The 21,059-nt window shown below is 40.3% G+C and overlaps 1 pseudogene; it reads right to left on the bottom strand.

The window, feature by feature from the left end:
- Positions 1-19,316: 19,316 nt before the first annotated feature.
- On the bottom strand, positions 19,317-20,811 carry LOC101445529 (smad nuclear-interacting protein 1 pseudogene; annotated as a pseudogene).
- Between the last annotated feature and the right edge of the window lie 248 nt (positions 20,812-21,059).

The following is a 21,059-nucleotide window of genomic DNA, read 5'->3' as shown; positions in this document are numbered from 1 at the left end:
ACAGATAAACAGAAACAGAGAGTTTGTAACCAAGACATCAGCTTTGCAGGAAATACTAAAAGGTGTGTTATATTCTGAAAAAAAAAAAAAAAAAGACAGGAGAGAGAGGCCTGAAAGAGAGTCTAGAAATGAAGATTATATCAATTAAAGTAACTAAAAGTGTCAAAAGAGTGGTGAAAATAAAGTATGACAGATAAAACCCCAGTACTCAGGAATAAACTTCACCAATGATATAAAGCACTTGTATTCAGAAAACTACAACTCATTGTTAAAAGAAATTTAAAAAGACCTAAATGATTGGAATAACATTCCATGCTCACAGGTTGGAAGACTAAATATCATTAAAATGCCAATTCTACTTAAATTAATATACAGATTCAATGCAATCCCTATAGAAATTTGAGCAGCATTTTAAAAATAAATGGGAAACAAATTTATTTGGAAGGGTAAAGGGTCCTGAATAGCCAGGAACATCTTATAAAGGAAAAGTGAAGTTGGAGGACTCTCATTTCCAGACTTTAAATCATATTACCTCGCTACAGTGGTAAAAACAGCATGGTCCTGGCATAGACAGACACATAGACCAATGGAATCAAATGGATGGTTCAGAAACAGACCCTTACATCTATGGTCAAGTGATTTTTGACAAGTCTGTAAAACCCTCCCAGTTCAGGCAGAACAGTCCATTCAACAAATTGTGCTGAGAGAACTGGATAACTATAGCGCTTATCTCACACCTTATACAAAAATCACTCAAAATGGATCAAAAATCTAAATATAAAAGCAAGAACCATAAGGCTTCTAGAAGAAAATATAAGAAAATATTTTCAAGACCTAGTGGTAGGTGGTGGATTCTTTTTCTTTTTTAAAGATTTATTTCTTTATCTCCCCCCCTCCCACCCCAGTTGTCTGCTCTCTGTGTCCATTCGCTGTGTGTTCTTCTGTGACCGCTTCTATCCTTATCAGCAACACCGGGAATCTGTGTTTCTTTTTGTTGTGTCATCTTGTTGTGTCAGCTCTCTGTGTGTGAGGTGCCACTCCTGGGCAGGATGCACTCTCCTTTGCTCTGGGCAGCTCTCCCTACGGAGCGCACTCCCTGCGCAGGGGACATCTCTGCGTGGCACGGTACTCCCTGTGCGCATCAGCTCTGAGCATGGGCCAGCTCCACACAGGTCAAGGAGGCCCGGGGTTTGAACCACGAATCTTCCATGTGGTAGGTAGATGTCCCATCCATTGGGCCAAGTCCGCTTCCCGGTGGTGGATTCTTAAAGGAGGTAAGAGGACGACTGAGATGGACTATTGATGTTTAATGTATGCAGAAGTTTTAATTGGCTTTACCGTAAAAGTGTGGAAATGTACAGAGTTGATGGTTACACATTACAGTGAGTAACAGCTGGTTTGTGAATGGGGATGTGGCTGAAAATGGTAGTCTAAGGATGTAAATGCCAAGTGGCAGAAAGCTGGAGAATAATCTAGGGACTGAAAAGCAGGTGGATGAGAATTGTGGTTGATGGTACGGAAGCAAGAATATCTTTTTGAGCTGGAACAGATATGCATCATTGATGCAGGGTGGTGGGAGTGTGGAGAGGCATGGGAGAAATACAACTGGAGTGACTGTGGACTGTGGTTTGCAGTAGTAATGCAGTATTCATGCATCTTTGCCAAAGATGTAGTGAGGTGGTAATGGGAGAGTATGGAAAAAGTGTGCCAAATGTATACTATGGACCCGGTAATAATTGGATAATATCTCATAATTTGTAACAAATGTTCCACCACGGTGTGGTGTGTTGGTAGAGGGGTGTTGCTTGGGAATTCTGCACATGATTGTTTTGTAAGTTTACAACTTGTCATAAAATAGATTTAAAAAATAATAATTGGGTGGGTTGGAGGGAAAATACATCAAATGTAAGATAAGGACTATAGTTAATAGTAAGATTTTGATGATATTCTTTCATAATTTGTAACAAATGTCTCACAACAATGCAAGGTGGTGGTGGTGGGTTGATGTATGGGAGCCCTGTATGATATGCATATTTGCTTTGTAAGTTCACAGTTTTTACTATACACTTATTGTTTATGTATGTTCATGTATGAATGACATAAAATAATAATAATAGGGTGAGTTGGGGGGAAACACTTCAGTTAGTAGTAATATTTTGAGGATGCTCTTTCATCATTAGTTCAAAATGTTTCACAATAATGCAAAGTATTGGTGGTAGGGTAAGGTATGAGAGCCCTGTATGATGTTATTTATGTTTGTTTTGTAAGTTCACGAATATTATTCTACACTTATTGTTTATGTATGTTTATGTATGAGTGATATACTTCAATAAATTTTTAAAAAATACTACTGAGATATCTCATGAAATCAAGGGTAGGAATGTATCTGGGCCTCAGAATGGGACTGCAATCAATTAGGTGAATGTAAGTCATACGCAAACAAAGGAGGTCTCAGGTAATGGGATCAAACAATCTTGGGGTACTTTTTGGGGTAGTAGGTGTGTCATTCTGTTTTAAAGGCGGTTTTATTCAGGGCAGACAGTTTATCCCTGCACTGGAGACAATATATTAGGCTATCGTTGCTTGCTTGCTTTTGACATTAGAGCCCTTTGTTCTAGTTCTATGGTCACTAAGCAACCTTCTGATTAAAATGTGGTCCCCCACATAGATCTACCTACAAGGAGATACTGGGCTGGCTAGCCAGCATGACTAATCTTGCTCTCTTGGCCTTTATTCCTCATAGTAATGTATTTTTGAAATGAAATATTTTTATCATGTGTTCTCATTATAAAAGTAATATATACTAATTGTAGAAACTATAGACAAGCAGAAAGGGAACATAAAGATCACGCATAATCCTACAACTCAGAACAACTACTTTTGCTATTTTTTTTGGATGTTTTTTATATTTATAATTTATCTACAGTACATATATCGATGCTCATATGTGCATATTTACCTTTACCATTCTATCTTTACTTTTTCTTTTTTGAGTTAAAACTTCTCCAGTTACCCAAGTGACACATGAATGCATTTTCATACAATTTTCAAACACAATATAAAATTACATAGAGTAAAATGTGAAAGGCCCCTGAAGCAACTCATAGTAAATAGCTTTGTATTTACCCTTGCAGTTTTTTGTGCATTTAGGTATCTATATTATGTACTATGGAAAATCTGGGACCTACCATCATGCTTTTTTAATAAGTGCTATTTTTAAAACTAAGGATTCTATCATAAATGTCATATCATGTCTATAGACAACTTAATTATGATTTTAATGGCTGCCCATGGCTGCCCATGGTATGAATGCACCACGATTTATTTAATAACACCCTATTTTTGATTCTTTAGGTTGTTTCCAACCTTCTCCTGTTACAAACAATGCTTCAAGAAACATCTTTCTGTGTATACCTTTGTACACATGAGTGATCATTTCTTTGAAATAAGTTCTTATGGGTATAACTGTGGGGTCAAACAGTGTAAATATTTTAAGATCCAATTGCCCTCCACAAAGGACCTATCAATCTAAATGCCCATCACCCAAGGTAGGAGAGTGTTCATTTACCCAACTTTTGCCCATGCTGGATATTTTCAATCTTTTAAATATTTTCCAATCTAATGGGCACAGTAGGATAGGTCTTTGTTGCTCTAATTAGCATTTTAAATTGTTCCTGAGGTTTCTTATTTTATTTAACAAATATAATTCAGGACCTACTATGTGCCAAACACTGTATTAGGCACCAGAGATACAATGGTGAACAAAAACAGCCACAGCCTTTGATTTTATGAGATTTACAATCTAATGGAGGAGTAAGGCATTAATCAAATGATCACATAAATAAAGGCAAAACTGCAACTGTGATCAGGGTGATAAAGAAGCACAAAGAGGGGAGCGGGTATAATTCAATGGTTTGAGCACCTGCTTCCCATGTATGAGGTCCTGGGTTCAATCCCGGGTACCTCCTAAAAAATGAAAAAGTACAGAGACGCCCATTAAATAGGGGGACTTGGAACATCAGGGAAGGCTTCGCTGAGGAAGTGATGAATAAACTGTTAATTGAAAAAAGAGTTGGTGTTATCAGGTGAAGTGGGGACAGGAGCAATCTGTGGAGGGTCAAGAGAATGTACAAAGGCCCTGTGGTAGGAGGGAGCATGGTGAAGCACTTGAAAACAGTCTGGCGTACTCAGAGAACAGAAAGTGAGGGAGAGACTGGAGAGGGAGGCAGTGGCTGAAACAGTAAGGGCTGGTCAAGTGGGTTAAGGATCTGGGTCTTTATCCTAAGAACAAAGGGAAATCAATGAAGGGCTTAAAGCAGAGTTATGGCATGATCAGATACGTAGTGTGAAAAGATCACTGTGGCTCCAGTGTGAACAGCTAAGAAAGGAGCATGCATGGATGGAGGCAGAACATCCAAGAGGGCAGTAGTTGAGATGTGTGATGATGGTGGCTTGGACCAGTGTGGTAATGTAGGTGCAGAGCAATGTACAGGTAGAAACTCTGTTAGCATCAGGACAGATACTATGGAATCAGTAATCAAGCCAAAAACAAATTGCCACCAAGTACTGACCTATCTCTATCCTGAATCTCTCTTGAATTTATTCCATAAGCCCTGTTCCAATTCAGCCCTTATCCTCTCCTGCCTGGACCAGGCACCAATTACTTCTATGTTCTCCTTACCACCATCAGTTTGTTTTCCACACCCATCACCACAGAGAACTTTTTTTTTTCCCCAGTGACTATTTTTTTTGTTTATTTTTAAAAATACTTTAGATGACATAAATGTTACATAAAAATACAGGGGATTCCCATACGCTCCACTCCCTTCCCATCCTCCACTTTCCCACATTAATAAGATCCTTCATTAGTGTGGTACATTTGTTATGATTGATGAACACATATTGAAGCATCGCCACTAACACTGGATTACAGTTTACATTGTAGCTTACACTCTGTCCCGTGCAATTTTGTAAGTTATGACAAAATATATAATGGCCTGTATTCATCATTGCAACGTCATGCAGTACAATTCCAATGTCCCGAAAATGCCCCCATGTTATACCTATTTTGCGCTCTCTGTCCCCTCAGAGCCTCTGGTGGCCATTGCCTTTATATCAGTGATACAAGTTCTTCCATTGTTATAATAACAATAAGCCTATAGTAGAATTAAGTTAAGTCTTCTTTAGTCAATTGTTCATTCCTCAATCCTAAGGATTTGGGGATGGTGATGCCCACTCCATCTCTAATTGAGAGGGGACTTAGATCTCATGAGGCTGATGGATGGAACTACCTTGCTTGCAGTTGCAGTCTCTCTCTGTTCCTTGTGGTGGGCATTGTCTATCATCATCACGTTGTTAGTTGTCCCTGGTGAGTCCAATGAACTGGAGAGTAGGTGTTAAAACTCTGCTGAGATTCAGGGCCCAACTGGCACATGGATGAACCAAAGATTTAAGTCTCTTGAACATACTCCTATCAGCTCTAGTATACTAACTATAGGTTCAAATAAAAGGTGCAGAAGAGCCATGTGTAGGGAAACCACAACTGAGTACACCTCTGTCACAGTGGGCAGCATAAATTCCAATGTAAGGCCCACTGGCAGGGCTCCAAATTCCTGAGCTTTCTGCCCTGTCTACAGTATCTGGATGTCTCTAGAGTCGCCAGGAGCCCTGCTATTTGAGGCACCATTTACTGTGGCAGTCAATGAGATCCTGCTGGAGATGTAAGTAAGCATAACCTTTGAAATGACCTCCTGATTCACTTTGAAATCTGTCAGCCATAAAATCTCATTTGTATTTACCATTTCAAGGTGATCAAGGTGACAGAGACCTTTTTAAAAAAACTTTATTGATATATGTATAAAAAATTCATATACCATACAATTCATCAATTTAAAGTGTATAATTCAATGGTTTTATGCACAATCATTGCCATTATCTAATTTTAGAACATTTTCACCACCTCAAAAAGAAAACCCAAGAGAGACACTTCAAGGCTCTTATTTCCCACAGAAACTTTGAACAACCAGCAAGGATGGACAGAAATATTTTTCTAAAAGCTCCAGAAAACAGTCAAAAGATTGCAGTAGGGGAACAACCAGCAAGACGACAGCAGAGTAAGGAGCGCCTAGAGTCAGCTTGTGCTACAAGGCAGTTAGTAATCACCCAGAGCGATCTAAAGCACCTGTTTAGGGGCTCCAGGAAACCAGAAGAGCATCCTGCAACATCCTTGAAAGAATGGAAGGAGACTGCCCATCTGCAGAGAAGATCTGTGAGTCGAGCACTCTACGCCACAGAGGCCAGTGCCAGAAATAGCCAGAAATATCCCTAACCACCAGGTAAATACACTATGGAACTGGCATAAAGACAGACACATAGACCAATGGAACCAAATGGATGGTTCAGAAACAGACCCTCACATCTATGGTCAAGCGATTTTTGACAGGCCTGTCAAACCCATCCAGCTTAGGCAGAACAGTCCATTCCACAAATGGTGCTGGGAGAAATGGATAGCCATAGCCAAAAGAAGGAAAGAGGACCCCTATCTCATACCTTATAAAAAATTAACTCAAAATGTATCAAAAACCTAAATATGAAAATTAGAACCATAAAGCTTCTAGAAGAAAATTTAGGAAAACATCTATAAAATCTGGTGGTAGATGATGGATTCTTAAAGGAGATACATGAAGGACTGAGATGGACTACTGACGTTTAATGTATGTAAAAGTTTTAATTTTACTGTAAAAGTGTGAAAATATGTACAGTTGATGGTAACACATTATAGTGAGTAACAGCTGGTTTATAAATGGGAATATGGCTGGAAAGGATAGTGTAGGGATATAAATGTAAATTGAAAGAAAGCTAGAGAATAATCTAGGGACTGAGTAACACAGTACTCTCAGAGGTGGATAAGAATTGTGTTTGAAGTTACAGATGCGAGAGTGTCCTTTCTGAGCTAAAGCAGATGTATGTCACTATTGCAGGGTGGTGGGAATTTGGAGAAGCATGGGAAAAATACAACTGCAGTAACCTATGGACTGTGGTTCACAACAATAATGTAATATACATGCATCTATGCCAAAGATGTACTGTGTTGATAATGGTAGAGATAAAAAAAGTATGCCAAATATACTCTATGGATCACGGCTATCTCGTAATTTGCAACAAATGTTCTACTATGGTGTGGTATGTTGATCGAGGGATGTTGTTTGGGAATTCTGCACGTATATGATTGTTTCGTAAGTTTTTTTAAGTTTTTACAATTTTGTAATAAAAATATATTTAAAAAATAATAATAGGGTGGGTTGGGGGGGAAATACACCAAATGTAAGATAAGGACTATAGTTAGTAGTAAGATTTTGATGATATTCTTTCATAATTTGTAACAAATGTCTCACAACAATGCAAGGTGCTGGTGGAGGGTTGATATATGGGACCCCTGTATGATGTTATGCATGTTTGCTTTGTAAGTTCACATATTTTACTATACACTTATTGTTTATGTATAAATGATATAATAATGATAATAGGGTGGGTTGGGGGGAAAATACACACCAAATGTATTGAAAAAATTGCAGTAGGGAGCCGATGTGGCTCAGTGGTTGTTTGCTAGCTTCCCATATAAGAGGTCTCAGGTTCCATCCCCAGCTCCAGTACCTAAAAAAAAATGATTGCAGTAACAGGGTGTATTAGTCAGCCAAAGAAGTGCTGATGCAAAGTACCAGAACTCTGTTGGCTTTTATAAAGGGTATTTATTTGGGGTAGAAGCTTACAGTCAAAGGACTCCTAAAGAGTCCAACTCAAGGTACCAGAAGAGGTACTTTCTCACCCAAAGTCAATGGCCACATGTTGATGCAAGATGGCAGGTGATGGCTGTGAGAGTTCAGCCTTCCTCTTTCCTCTTAAGGCTTCATGGGCCCAGCTTCTGATCTCAGCTGTAGGCCGGCATAAGGCTTGTGTCTCCTTCTGGGGCTCTTTTCTTTCAGGGCTCCGCTGCTCTGGTCTCTTTATAAGGTCAGCTGTAGACTGTCAGACTCATCAAGATCCTGTCGATGAGCTGTCTCTCTTCCTCTGTGTTCTCTCTGTTCTCTTTCTCCATGTGCTTACTTTCACGTGAGGGTCTGTTTTATCCCCCTCAAAGGGGTGGGGCCTCAATACTGCATGCCTTAATGATGTGGTCAAACAAAAGCCCTAATCTTGATTTAATAAAGTAAAAGTGAAACCTCTGAATCTAATACAGTCCAATATGCCCAGAGGAACAGACCAGTTTACAAATACAATCCAGTATCTATTTTTGGAATTCATAAACTATATCAAACTGCTACACAGGGTGAGCACGTGATCAAGAATAAGGCCACTTACAAGTATTAAGATGTCAGGGATTGGTCATAGCTCAGTTGGTTGAGTGCCTGCTTTCTGTGTGCAAGGTCCTGGTTTCAATCCCCAGGGTTTCCTAAAAAAAAAAAAAAAAAAAGTTGTAGGCTCTCAGTAACAGGTGGGCAAGATGAGTAGTCTATTTTCTGCTAGAATTTTTTTTCTGTAAACCTACAACTTCTCTAATAAAAAATAAGGGAGTGGATATAGCTCAAGTGGTTGAGTGCCAGCTTCCCGCATGGGAGATCCTAGGTTCAGTCCTGGTGCCTCCTAAAAACAAACAGACAAACAACAATAACAAACAAACGAATGAAAAATCTAACTCATTGGAACCCATGTGACTCAATGGTCATATGCCAACTTCCCACATATGACGTCCTGGTTCAATCCCTGGCTCTGGTAACTCAAAAAATTTTTAAATTTGAAAAGTCGTAGGATCTCATGGTGCCCTGCCTGGCCCCTACCCTATTCCCTCTCCAGCTCAGCACAGAGCTGGCCTGCATTCCCAGTGCAGGTTCCTGTTCCCAGTTCTGGAGGGAGCAAAATAACTCTTGTGCACATACTGGAAGTATGTTTGTTTGGCCCAATCTGTCTGGTGGTGGAATGAGAGACTCACCACCCCAGAACTTGTCATGCATGTGGAAGGTGGCTCATTGAGCTCTCCTACATATCTCTATGGGACAGTAGTCAAATTGTGCTGCTTCAGGCAAGGGATTGCTGAAAACTGTTTCTTAGGAAAGAGGGAAATTGTACATCCACGTAAATGGAGGAATTCCCAGGGCCACACACCCATTCCCAAAACAAGAGACATGTGAAGAAAGGATCAGGAAGGCCCCTATACTTTGGTTTGGAGCTATTCTCCAAACTCATTGTATGGATAATCCCTGAAAGGTAGCACATACACAAGGTCAATCTGCAAAGACTGGGAAAGGTGTTTCCCCGCCCCCCCTTCCTCTTCCTCCTCCTCTTTTTTTTGTTGTTAGCTCCTGGAATTTAAGGAAAGCTCTGTCATAACACTGGCTGGCTACAAGCATAAAAAACAGACACCTCAGAGTCCTGATTCCAATAGTAATACACTAAAATATCAAAATATCTGGGTTTCAGCAAAAGATTACAAAACATGTGAAGAAATAGGAAGTGATGACCCAGGCAAAGGAGAAGATGAAAGCATTAGAGAACATCAATGAGGAGCATCAGATCTGGGACATTCCAGATAAAGAATTAAGTGATCCTAAACATGCTCAAAGATCTATGTATCTTTTTTAAAAAGACAATTAAAAAAGAAAATCTTCTTTAAAAAAAAAGAGCAACAACAACAAAAAGAGCTAAAGGAGACCATGGGCAAAGAACTAAAGAAAATCAAGAGAATGATAGATGAAAACAAAAAGAATAACAGCATAGAGAAGGAAATTATGAAAAAGTACCAAACAGAGCTGAAGTCCACATTAATAGAATTTTAAAATCCCCTAGAGGAGTTCAACAACAGATTGGAGCTGGCAGAAAAAAATCATCAGTGAACTTCAGATATAAGACAATTGAAATCATTCATTCTGAGGAGCAGAAAGAGGAAAGGATGCAGAACCTGAGGAACCTGTGGGAAACCATCAAGTATACCAATATATTCATTATGGGAGCCCCAGAAGGAGCAAAAAGAAAGGGGAAAAGAGAATATTAAAAAAAATAATGATTGAAAACTTCTCAAATTTAACAAATATACACATCTGAGATGCTCAATGATCTCCAAACAGGAAAAACCCAAATAGAGCCACACTGTGCCATGTTATAATCAAAATATCAAATGCCAAAGATAAAGAGGATTCTGAAAGCTGCAAAGAGAAGCAATGTGTCACATATAAGGAAGCCCCAATTTAAGTGCAGATTTCTCCTCAGAAACCACAGGGGCAAGAAGGCAATGGGAAGACGTATTTAAAGTACTGAAAGGGAAAAATTGCCAGCCAAGAATTCTGTATCTGACAAAACTATCTTTCTAAACTGAGGGGAGAATAAAGATATTCCCAGATATACACAAGCTGAGGGACTTTGTCACCACTAGACTCCCCTACAAGAAATGCTAAAGGGAGTTCTGCAGATTGAAAGGAAAGGACCCTAGACAATTGACTGAAGTCACACAAAGAAATAAAGATCTCCGGTAAAAATAATGGTACAGGTAATAGAAATGCCAGAACTATTGCCTTTTTGATTTGTGACTCCACTTTTTACTTCCTACAGGATCTAAAAGGCAAATGTATAAAATATAATGATAAATTAATGGTTTGGAACTCATAATGCATAAATATGTAATATATGACAAGAACTACATACAGATGTGAGGACAGAGGATTATAAGAACATATTTTATGTATTTATTGAAGTTGTTCATTGATATCAAAGCAAATTGTTATAGATTTAAGATGTTCAATTTAAGACCTAAGGAAACCACGAAGAAAATATCATAGAATATGCAAATTATATGTGACAGAAATTAGAGTAAAGGTTATCAGAGGTAGGGTCAGGGACAATGAGAATTTAATGCAAAATAAGTAAAGGGTTTTGGTTTAGGGTAAAGGGGAAGCTATTGTAAAGGATGGTGGAAAGGGTACTGCAAAATTTTTAATGTAATTAATCCCACTGAATGGTATTTTTGGGGAGGGATTGGGATGGAAAGGTTTATTTTGTATATGTTTCCACACACACAAAAAAGAGAGAGAAACTAAAGAGATAATAACAATTAAATTCAATAAACTATATTGAATTTATATTGGATAGGATCTAAGAATGAAGGAGAAAAGGCTTAAAAGGACATTATTTGTACTTAAGAAAATAAATCTGAATATAAAATATAAGCTTTATATCACTGCTAAATTTCTTGAGCTTGATAACTACATTTAAGCTGATTACATAAGTAAACATCCTTGTTCCTAGGAAATGTATATGGAAGTATTACGTGTTCAAGGAGTACAATGTGTGCAACCTGCTCTCAAGTGTTCAAAAATAAATAGATAAATAGATTATAAACAGAATGATAAGGCAAAGGTAACAATGTGTAAAAATAAGTGGGGCTGAATATCTGGGAGTATAGGGGTATACTAGTTTGAGGCTTTTATGGACTCTAGAAAAGATCATGTCCTTAGTGCTAATCCATTCCTGTGGGTGTGAATCTATTGTAGGTGGGACCTTTTGATTAGATTACTTCAGCTAAGGGTCTTTGATTAGATTACATCATAAAGACATGATCCAGAGTGGGTCTTTTTTTTTTTTTAAAGATTTATTTATTTAATTCCCCCTCCCCCTCCCCCGGTTGTCTGTTCTCTGTGTCTGTTTGCTGCGTCTTGTTTCTTTGTCCGCCTCTGTTGTCGTCAGCGGCACGGGAAGTGTGGGCGGCGCCATTCCTGGGCAGGCTGCACTTTCTTTCGTGCTGGGCGGCTCTCCTTACGGGGTGCACTCCTTGCGCGTGGGGCTCCCCTACGCGGGGACACCCCTGTGTGGCAGGGTACTCCTTGCATGCATCAGCACTGCGCATGGGCCAGCTCCACATGGGTCAAGGAGGCCCGGGGTTTGAACCGCGGACCTCCCATGTGGTAGACGGACGCCCTAACCACTGGGCCAAGTCCGTTTCCCCAGAGTGGGTCTTAATCCTCTTACTGGAGTCCATTGTAAATGGGATGAATGCAGAGAAACAGATACAGGAGTCTGTAGAGGAAACCACGGAAGTTGAGAGAGAAAAGTCACAGGAGCTCAAAGTGAAGTCCCCAAAAGCTGAGCGAGAAAGTCCTGTAAGCCAGAAGCTGAAATCAACTACTATAAGCCTTTAAGTTAATAAATCCCCGTTGTCAAAGCCAATCATTTCTGGTATATTGCATTCTGGCAGCCTAGCTGACTAAAATATGGGCATATGTTGGAGTTCTCTGTGTGGGGTTTCTTTTATTTTTGCTATTGTCCTGTAAGTTTAAAATTATTTTTTTAAAAAAAGTTAAAAAAAAGGAAGCCCCATAATTGACAGTCACTCCCATTTCTTTCTAGCTCACCTTCAGCCCCCTGCTCTAATCTACTTTCTGTCTCTATAGATTTCCCTATTCTGGACAATTCCTACAATAAATGGTGTTTTGTGACTGGCTTCCTTCACTTAGCATCATGTTTTCAAGTTGTAGTCATGTTACACTATGTATTGGAGCTTCATTCTCTTTTACGACCTAATGCCACATTTTATTATCCATTGGGTTGCTTCCACGTTTTGGCTATTGTGAATAATGCTGCTGTGAGCATTCGTGTACAAATATCTGTCTGAGTTTGTTCTTTCAATTATTTTGGGTATATACCTAGAAGTGGGTTTGCCAGGTCATGTGGTAACTCTATGTTTAACTTTTTGAAGAACTGACAAACTGTTTTCCAAAGAGGTTGCACCATTTTACCCTATACCAGCAATGTATAAAATTTCTAATTTCCCCAAATTCTTGCCAGCTCTTGTTATGATCTGTATTTTTAATTATAGCCATCCTAGTGGGTGTGAAGTGGTATTGCATTTGGGTGTTTTTTTTTTCTTTTTTTTTTAAGATACATAGATCACAAAAAAAAAATTACATTAAAAAATATAAGAGGTTCCCACATGGCCTACACCCCACCCCTCCACTCCTCCACATCAATAACCTCTTTGATCATGGTGGCATATTCATTGCATTTGGTGAATACATTTTGGAGCCCTGCTGCACCACATGGATAATGGTTTACATTGTAGTTTACACTCTCCCCAGTCCACCCAGTGGGCCATGGCAGGACATACAAGGTCCAGCATCTGTCCCTGCAGTACCACCCAGGACAACTCCAAGTCCTGAAAATGTCCTCACATCATATCTCTTCTTCCCTCTCCCTACCCTCAGTGGCTACCAAGGCCACTTTCTCCACATCAATATTACAATTTCTTCCATTACTAATCACAATTGTTCCATAGTAGAATATCGGTAAGTCCACTGTAATCCATACTCTATTCCTCCATCCTGTGGACCCTGGGATGGTTATGTCCATTTCGCCTCTATATTGAGAGGGGGTTTAGATTCTACATGGATGATGGATGCAATTTTCCTGCTTGCAGTTGTAGGAACTCTTGGCTCCCTGGTGTGGTGGTTGATCTTCTTCACCTCCCTGTTAGCTGGCCAGGGTAAGTCCAAGAAACCAGAGGGTAGGAGTTGCAAGTCTGCTGAGGCTCAGGGCCTGGCTGTCCCATGGACAGTCCAGAGATTCAGGCCTACTGAATATACACCAACCCCAGCACCAACCACAGGTTCAGTAAAAGTGACAGAAGAGGCATGTGTAACCGGTCACAACTGAGTCCAACTCTGTCACATTCAGGAACACAAACTCCAAAGTAGGGCCAACTGACATGGCACTGAACTCCAGAGCCATCTGCCATGACCACAGAAGCTGTGGGTCTCTGTAACCCTCAGGAGCACAAGTACCTGGGGTTGTATCTACTTCGGCTGTCTCTGGGACTCTGCTGAGGCATGCGTAAACGTGACCCCTCTGATGACCTCCTGACTCTTTTTTGGAGAATTTCAGTCGTTTTAAATTTACTGAGGCTTGTTTTATTGCCTAGCATATGGTTTGTCCTGTAGAATATTCCACAAACACTTGAGAGGAATGTATAGTCTATTGTTGGGTGGAGTGTTCTATAGATGTCTGTTAGGTATAGTAGTTAGTTTATACTGTCATTCGTCTTATATTTCCTTTTTTATCTTATTCCTTTTTGATGTTTCATTTGGGGTTCTGTTGGTAGGTGCACACAGTGATCTTTTTAAATTACAGATCTGATCATGTCCCTCCTGTTTGGATATCTTCCACGTATTCTCATTACCCACAATGTTTAGAAGTCTCCTTGATGTGGCACTCAAGGAATGATCCGGCCATTGGCAGTTTCCAAACTCCTCAAATTCCAACCTCCAGCAAACTGAATACCTCAAAGTTCCTTGAACATATGCACATTGAATTTTAATTAGTCACAGGGGTAACCAAATATAGAGGTTCCCAGTGGTTTAACTTGATTGAAGACTAGAAGTTAGGTATGTCAGGATGTGGATAGACTGGATATCTCTCATCAGGAGTGTCTAATATGAAGCCTGCAGAGCCAATGCTGCCTGTTTGACCTGGGAAAAGCGGAGAGGTTGTTTGTGCCTGCCTAAGATTTCTAACAAAAATAGCTAACTAACCTTATTTACTTAATAACTAACATTTGCAGCACTTATTATGTGCCAGTACTGTTCTAAGCGCTTTACAAATATCAACATCTTTAATCCTCATAACAACCCTATAACAGCGGTACTATCATTATTCTCATCTGAATTTTACAAAGAAAGAAACAAGGCACAAAGATTAAGTGTTTTGCCAAAGATCACGTAGCTGGCAAGAGGAATAGCTGAGATTTAAACCCAGGAGGTCTGGCTCCAGAGTCCATGATTTTTTACACCAATGCACATGAATTAGTGGGTTGTAAACAGCTAAAAGTAAGGAGTTTGGAAAGTTCTAAACTTTACTTGCTACACATAAGTCATCTGCATTGAAAGGCAAACAAATTTTCAACAATGTATTCAAGCCAAGAGAAATTTGGTGGGTCCAGCTGTCATTGCCTCATGCCTCAGGAGACTATGCCATGAAATTTGCAAGTCAGATTCACCACATGATATGATGGAGAAATCAATGAAGATTATGAATGTTCCTATGTAACTCATGCCTTTAACCATGACCAGTTTATAAGCTATTTGGAAGAAACTGATGCCAAGTACAGTGATTGACCGAGCTGCCATCTCCAATCAAGGACTTTTTGGGATAAAAGAATCCCCAAATCTAATTTCTTAGCCATCCAGTGATGCACAAGATTGTATTTTCTTATGGATGTGACATCTGAACACATTGAACTCAAAACTGCAGGGGACAAACAAAAGGTCTGTTGATTTGTTCAAGGAAATGCAGACTCCAACTGGACATGTGGATTGGGCAGATGGTGACTGGAAACCACTCCTTTTCCATTGCTGGGCTGTCATGAGCTCACTGCATTCATAGATTTTGAAGACTGATGCACTATATTGAGTGGAAAATAAGTCAGAATTGTGTTGAGAATCCCCTTCCCTGGATGTGGCAGAGGAGAATTTGAACCACAGGTTCCTGACAGCCCAGGACTGGAAGAGGGAATCTCTCATCTGAGGCTGGACATGCAGAGCCAGGAATCTGCAAGCCCAAAAGACCAAAGCAATAAACATCAGGGCCTGGGTCCTTCTTGGCTGGTGCCAGACACTGTTTACTGTCCTGCCTTTGTGTAGCTGCCTTGGTATGGTCCAGAGGCCCCAGCTGAGTTTAAAGCACCATGATGGGATGGATAGAAGAGGCTTATAGGTTTTGTATGTGTGTGTTTTTAAAAATATAATAGTTTTATCAAGATATAATTCACATACCACGCAATTTTCCTGGTTCATAAGAATTAATGAGTATGAACAGTGCTTTATTATCATACACAAGCAAACAAAACACAATTGTAAAGACATTTTCATGATTTTCTTGGGAATACAGACCACAGACTGTCATTTATTTATTTATACCCTATCAGTATTAAATTATAAAACGCACTACCGAAGTGTGTCCACGTTCAACTCAGTGAACTGGATATTCCAAGAAGCACTCCATTACTAGACTTTTTTCTTTTATTAACATTTTGAACTAGCATAAAAGTTATAGGACAGTTGCAAAAATAATACCAAAGCAATGCAGAGAACTGCAATATGCCCCTTACCCAGATACTTAGATTTACCAATTTTAACATTTGACCACACTTGTTATATCAGTCTACCTGTCTGCCTGTCTAAACACCTGTCTCTTTTCTAAACATTTGAGAGTAGGTTGCATACATCAGGCTCCTTGAACACTTAATACTTACACATGCGTTTCCTAGGAACAAAGATATTCACTGACGTAGCCACATTAAGTACAGTTATCAAGTTCAAGAAATTTAACACTGGCATAATGCTTACTGTCTATAGCCCAACTTTATGCATATGTCTTTTGGTATATTCATTTCTCTTGGGTCTATACCGGGGAGTAGAATTGTCAGTCATAATACAGGAATATGTTTAGCTATAGTAGATACTGCCAAACAGTTTTCTACAGGAATTTACAGTTTCTTCCTCCCAGGATCCACTTCTAGAATTTTGCAGGTGAACACTCTCCCAATCTCTTAGGTTGGATGGCCAAGCTCTAGATAAGATTAGTAGCTTCCTGATGCAGCTGAAAAGTGTGTTCTTTTTCTTAAAACTGACAAAATGGTACCCTACATCAGAAGTCTGACTCTGGAGTCAACATGAGACAGGCCCAGACTGAAAAGCTCCTGATGCTCAAGTTCATCTTGTTATATACCAGTGTTCTATTCTTATTATTGAAGCAATCAAAATTGATTCACAGTCAACAATAGGCCTATAAACAGTGCATGTTTGAGTAAGTTGATTCAATTTTTTGGATGCTTTTATATCACTGTCCTCACAATTCATATTGCTGAATAGCCAACAAGCCATATTTCAACATTATTGTCAATTTATGCAGTCTGTACTTATCTGAATCCTTAATTATGTAGCCTATAATGGGGAAAAATGTGGAAACCCTTTCCTTAAACAAACTTTCCTAAAATTTCAATTCTCTTGGCTGGATTTGTGATCAGAACTACATGGCAGATCATTTAAAGTTATAATCTCTGACAAGGGCTAGAGAGCATTTTTAGAGAGCATTTTTTTTTTAAACGACAAATTCTTCCTGTGTGGTTTTTTTTTTTTTAGATTTATTTATTTATTTATTTTAATTCCCCCCCTCCCCCCGGTTGTCTGTTCTCTGTGTCTTTTTGCTGCGTCTTGTTTCTTTGTCCGCTTCTGTTGTCGTCAGCGGCACGGGAAGTGTGGGCGGCGCCATTCCTGGGCAGGCTGCACTTTCTTTCACGCTGGGTAGCTCTCCTCATGGGTGCACTCCTTGCGCGTGGGGCTCCCCTACGCGGGGGACACCCCTGCGTGGCAGGGCACTCCTTGCGCGCATTAGCGCTGCGCATGGCCAGCTCCACACGGGTCAAGGAGGCCCGGGGTTTGAACCGCGGACCTCCCATGTGGTAGACGGACGCCCTAACCACTGGGCCAAGTCCGTTTCCCTTAGAGAGCATTTTATCCCTATTGTTTATTGAAGACCAATTCATTTATTTTGGATACCAACAGAGAAGGTGATTGGTAGATATCTTATTATGACGATTGAGAAGCATAACCTCTGCATGGAAGGTGATAGCACCTCTCATGAAGGTGAGCCAAGAAGCTACTTGTGAGAAAGCCCAGCTCTTCCTCAGGAAGCAACTTCAGATTTGTCAACATGTTGAAAAGAGCTCTACTGAGTACCTAAGTTCTACAACACAGCGCACAGCCTGCCATGGTCATAGAAAGACCTCAATGCTATTGTAGCAAAGCAAAAACTGCATAGGACTCTGTATTAGTCAGGGTTCTCTGCGGAAACAACCAGCAGGAGATATCTGTCAATAGTATGAGATTCTATAAAATTGTCTCACGCACCTGTGGGGATGTACAAGTCCAAATTCCAGAGGATGGGCTGCAATCTGGGAACTCTGATGAAGGTTTTCAGTGAATTCCCCAGGAGAAGCTAGTTGGCTGAAGTAGAGATGGAAATCATCTCTTCTGACTGCTGAAATTATCATCTCTCCTTTTTTTTGTACTTAAAAATTTTATTATTGTTTTTTACCCAAAAATACATATAAATAAAAATCTGCTCTTCAAATGCCAGGGAGGCCTTTGCCTATAATGTAGTAGTATTACATTACAACATGAACATTCTCATATGAAAATCAGTATTCAGTTCTTTCACATGCAATTTATATATATGTATACGTGTAAGATATACATAAGTAGATAATTCTTTTCTCCTTACACATATTTCGCTAGTGGAAAATTATTAAACTGGGTAATACCCTTATTTCCAGAAGGCAAATATAACTTATAAATCTGAACAAATTTTTCAAAGATGAAATATGTAAACTACACAACCTCCTTTAGACATATACACGTTGCTAGAATAAAGCAAGGACCCTGCCACCTAAGTTACAGCATATTTCTCAAAGAAGGATAAAAGGAGATAACTTCTGAAGAAAAATGCAAAGTTGGAAAACAGATAAGATGGTCAAAATTGTTATATACATGCTTCATGGAGAAATCAGGAATTCTACCATAGAACAGATCCACAACTTATTTCAGCCTTTCATGACATTAAATCAGCACCTGCTGGCACCAGCCATGATCTTCCTGTCCAGTCATCTGCTTAAGCAGGCTCCCTAAAGTGTCTGTTGAAGCTAAGCAGTCTATAATGAGGTCATGTGATAAGTTTCCACCTCCAAAACTCTAAGGGCCAAATCAAATTCTATGACTCAAGAGCTCAACCAGGCCAAAGTTTTGGTAAATAGTGGAGGATGTTTTGGTGATAACCAAAGATCAGTAAAACTCTCTGTTCAGGGGTTTGCCTCCAAAACAAAACAAAAGCCTGATCCACAAAACTTAACAACTGTATAAATAAAGTAACTGTACAAAGAGAACAAGCCACAATTTTCCCCTTTAACTAAGGGTGTATAGTTTCCTAGGCAGCAGTTCTGAAAGCACCATCTAAAGCCACAATGCTTCTACTAAAACATGATGTGTTGTAATTGGTAAGACTGTTCCAAAAACATGTGCTCACAGGCATGTGGCTGACAGGCCACAGAAAAGAGGTCAACCAAACATAAGGCAGTTTCCTTAAACTGTAACATAAGCTGGTCAGCAATAGAGGAAAGACTTCAGGCAATACAAGGCATTACAGAGAGCCTCACGGTGCTCTTGAGTCAGTCCCAATATTTTCTGAGAAGGGAAGATTTCTCAAGAGCTTGTGTCTTTCTTAGATTGCTAGCTGTCAGACACTTCTTCCTCTTTCTCATCATCCTCATCTTCTTTCCTGTCTACTTCAGAGGTGTCTGAGGACTCAGGAAGTAAGACATATTCTCTGCTACAGAATCCAATTTCAGCACACTTTTTCCTTCAGTTCATAGTAACACTGAGGCTTCATGTGCTTGCTGTTTAAGAAGGTTCCACAGCCTGAGCCAAGGTCAATGATGAGGGACTCACCCTGCAACCAACTGTCCCGTCAGCATGGGTGTACTCCACAAGCTGATATTGCAATACCGTAGGCTGCTTAGAACAAGAGAGATGGTAGATGAGTATGGCTGCAATCTGGCAGTGCTGACCCAGAAGGTAGGTGCTCTGTCGATGGATATACCCAACTGGAAGTGCCTCATCAAGACACCACCATTGCTTTGGAACATGTGCCTGTGGGGGTTCCCTGTATTTGATGACTACACCTTGAAAGGTGTTAGTGTCCTCAAGAAGTGCCCCAGAGGGAAGAAGATTTGCTCTAAAGGATAGGGCATCCGCCTACCACATGAGAGGTTCAAGTTTCAAACCCAGGGCCTCCTGACCCATATGATGAGCTGGTCCATGCGTAGTGCTGATGCGTGCAAGGAATGCCATGCCATGCAGGGGTGTCCCCCGTGTAGGGCAGCCCCACGTGCAAGGAGTGTGCCCCGTAAGAAGAGCCACCCAGTGCAAAAAAAGTGCAGGCTGCCCAGGGTGGCACCGCACACACACAGAGAGCTGACACAACAAGACAATGCAACAAAAAGGGACACAGATTCCCGGTGCTGCTGACAAGAATGCAAGCAGACACAGAAGAATACACAGCGAATGGACACAGAGAGCAGACAACTGGGGGGGAAGGGGAGAGAAATAAATAAATAAATCTTTAAAAAAAAAGAAGTGCCCCAGAGAGTTCCAAGCTTTTCTTTTCTTTAGGGGGCACCTCTTTTTCTTTCTTGTTGCTGGCAGCTCAAGGCACCAACTCCTGAGACCCATTCTCTGGCTAATTATAAAACTCCTTCTCTTTAGGGTATTGGAATTAAGTGTAAACCACAATGTAAACTACAGACCTTGGTTTGTAGCAATGCATCAATATTTGTTCATCAATTGTAACAAATGTAATACACAATTGTAAGATGTTACTAAGTGGGGAAGATGTGGGAAGGGAGGGGGGTGGAGTATTTGAGAATCCATTATACTTTCAATGTAACTTTTCTGTAATCTAAAACCTCTTTAAAAATAAAGTTTATTATACTAAAACAATAACAACAAAACAAACCAAAAAATCACTCCCTCTCTACTTCCTGAGCCTGTAGGTTCTGAATGTCTTGATCCCATTCCTGAGCCTGTCCACACACAGGCCTTTTGCTGGAAGATTTCTGGTGAGAATGGTCCCGGTGTCTACCTCGGACACTTACCAGTCTGTGTTCCTTTTCTCCTGGTTCCCAGCGCTGCCCATCCTTGTGTCCTCTCTGAGGATGAGCCTCATGTTCTTGTTTCACTTTGTTGAAGGGTGAGGACTTGGGCTTTTCTTACTCTGAGGTTTGCTTCTTCTCCACAAGGACTTGCTTTTCTTGTTGGCTGGGGACTGGCTGCCTCCTTGGACTCTGTTCCCGTGGTGACCCGGGTGACTTGGCTTGCTGCCTGCAAGGACCAGCTTCCGCCAGACAACTCTCCATGGTGGGCTGGAGGCACCACGCGTCCCAGCTGAGGCACTCCTGCTTCCCCACCACCACA

Source organism: Dasypus novemcinctus, chromosome X, assembly GCF_030445035.2.
Source record: "Dasypus novemcinctus isolate mDasNov1 chromosome X, mDasNov1.1.hap2, whole genome shotgun sequence".
Classification (NCBI taxonomy): domain Eukaryota; kingdom Metazoa; phylum Chordata; class Mammalia; order Cingulata; family Dasypodidae; genus Dasypus; species Dasypus novemcinctus.
This window is presented reverse-complemented; position numbering and strand designations above follow the sequence as displayed.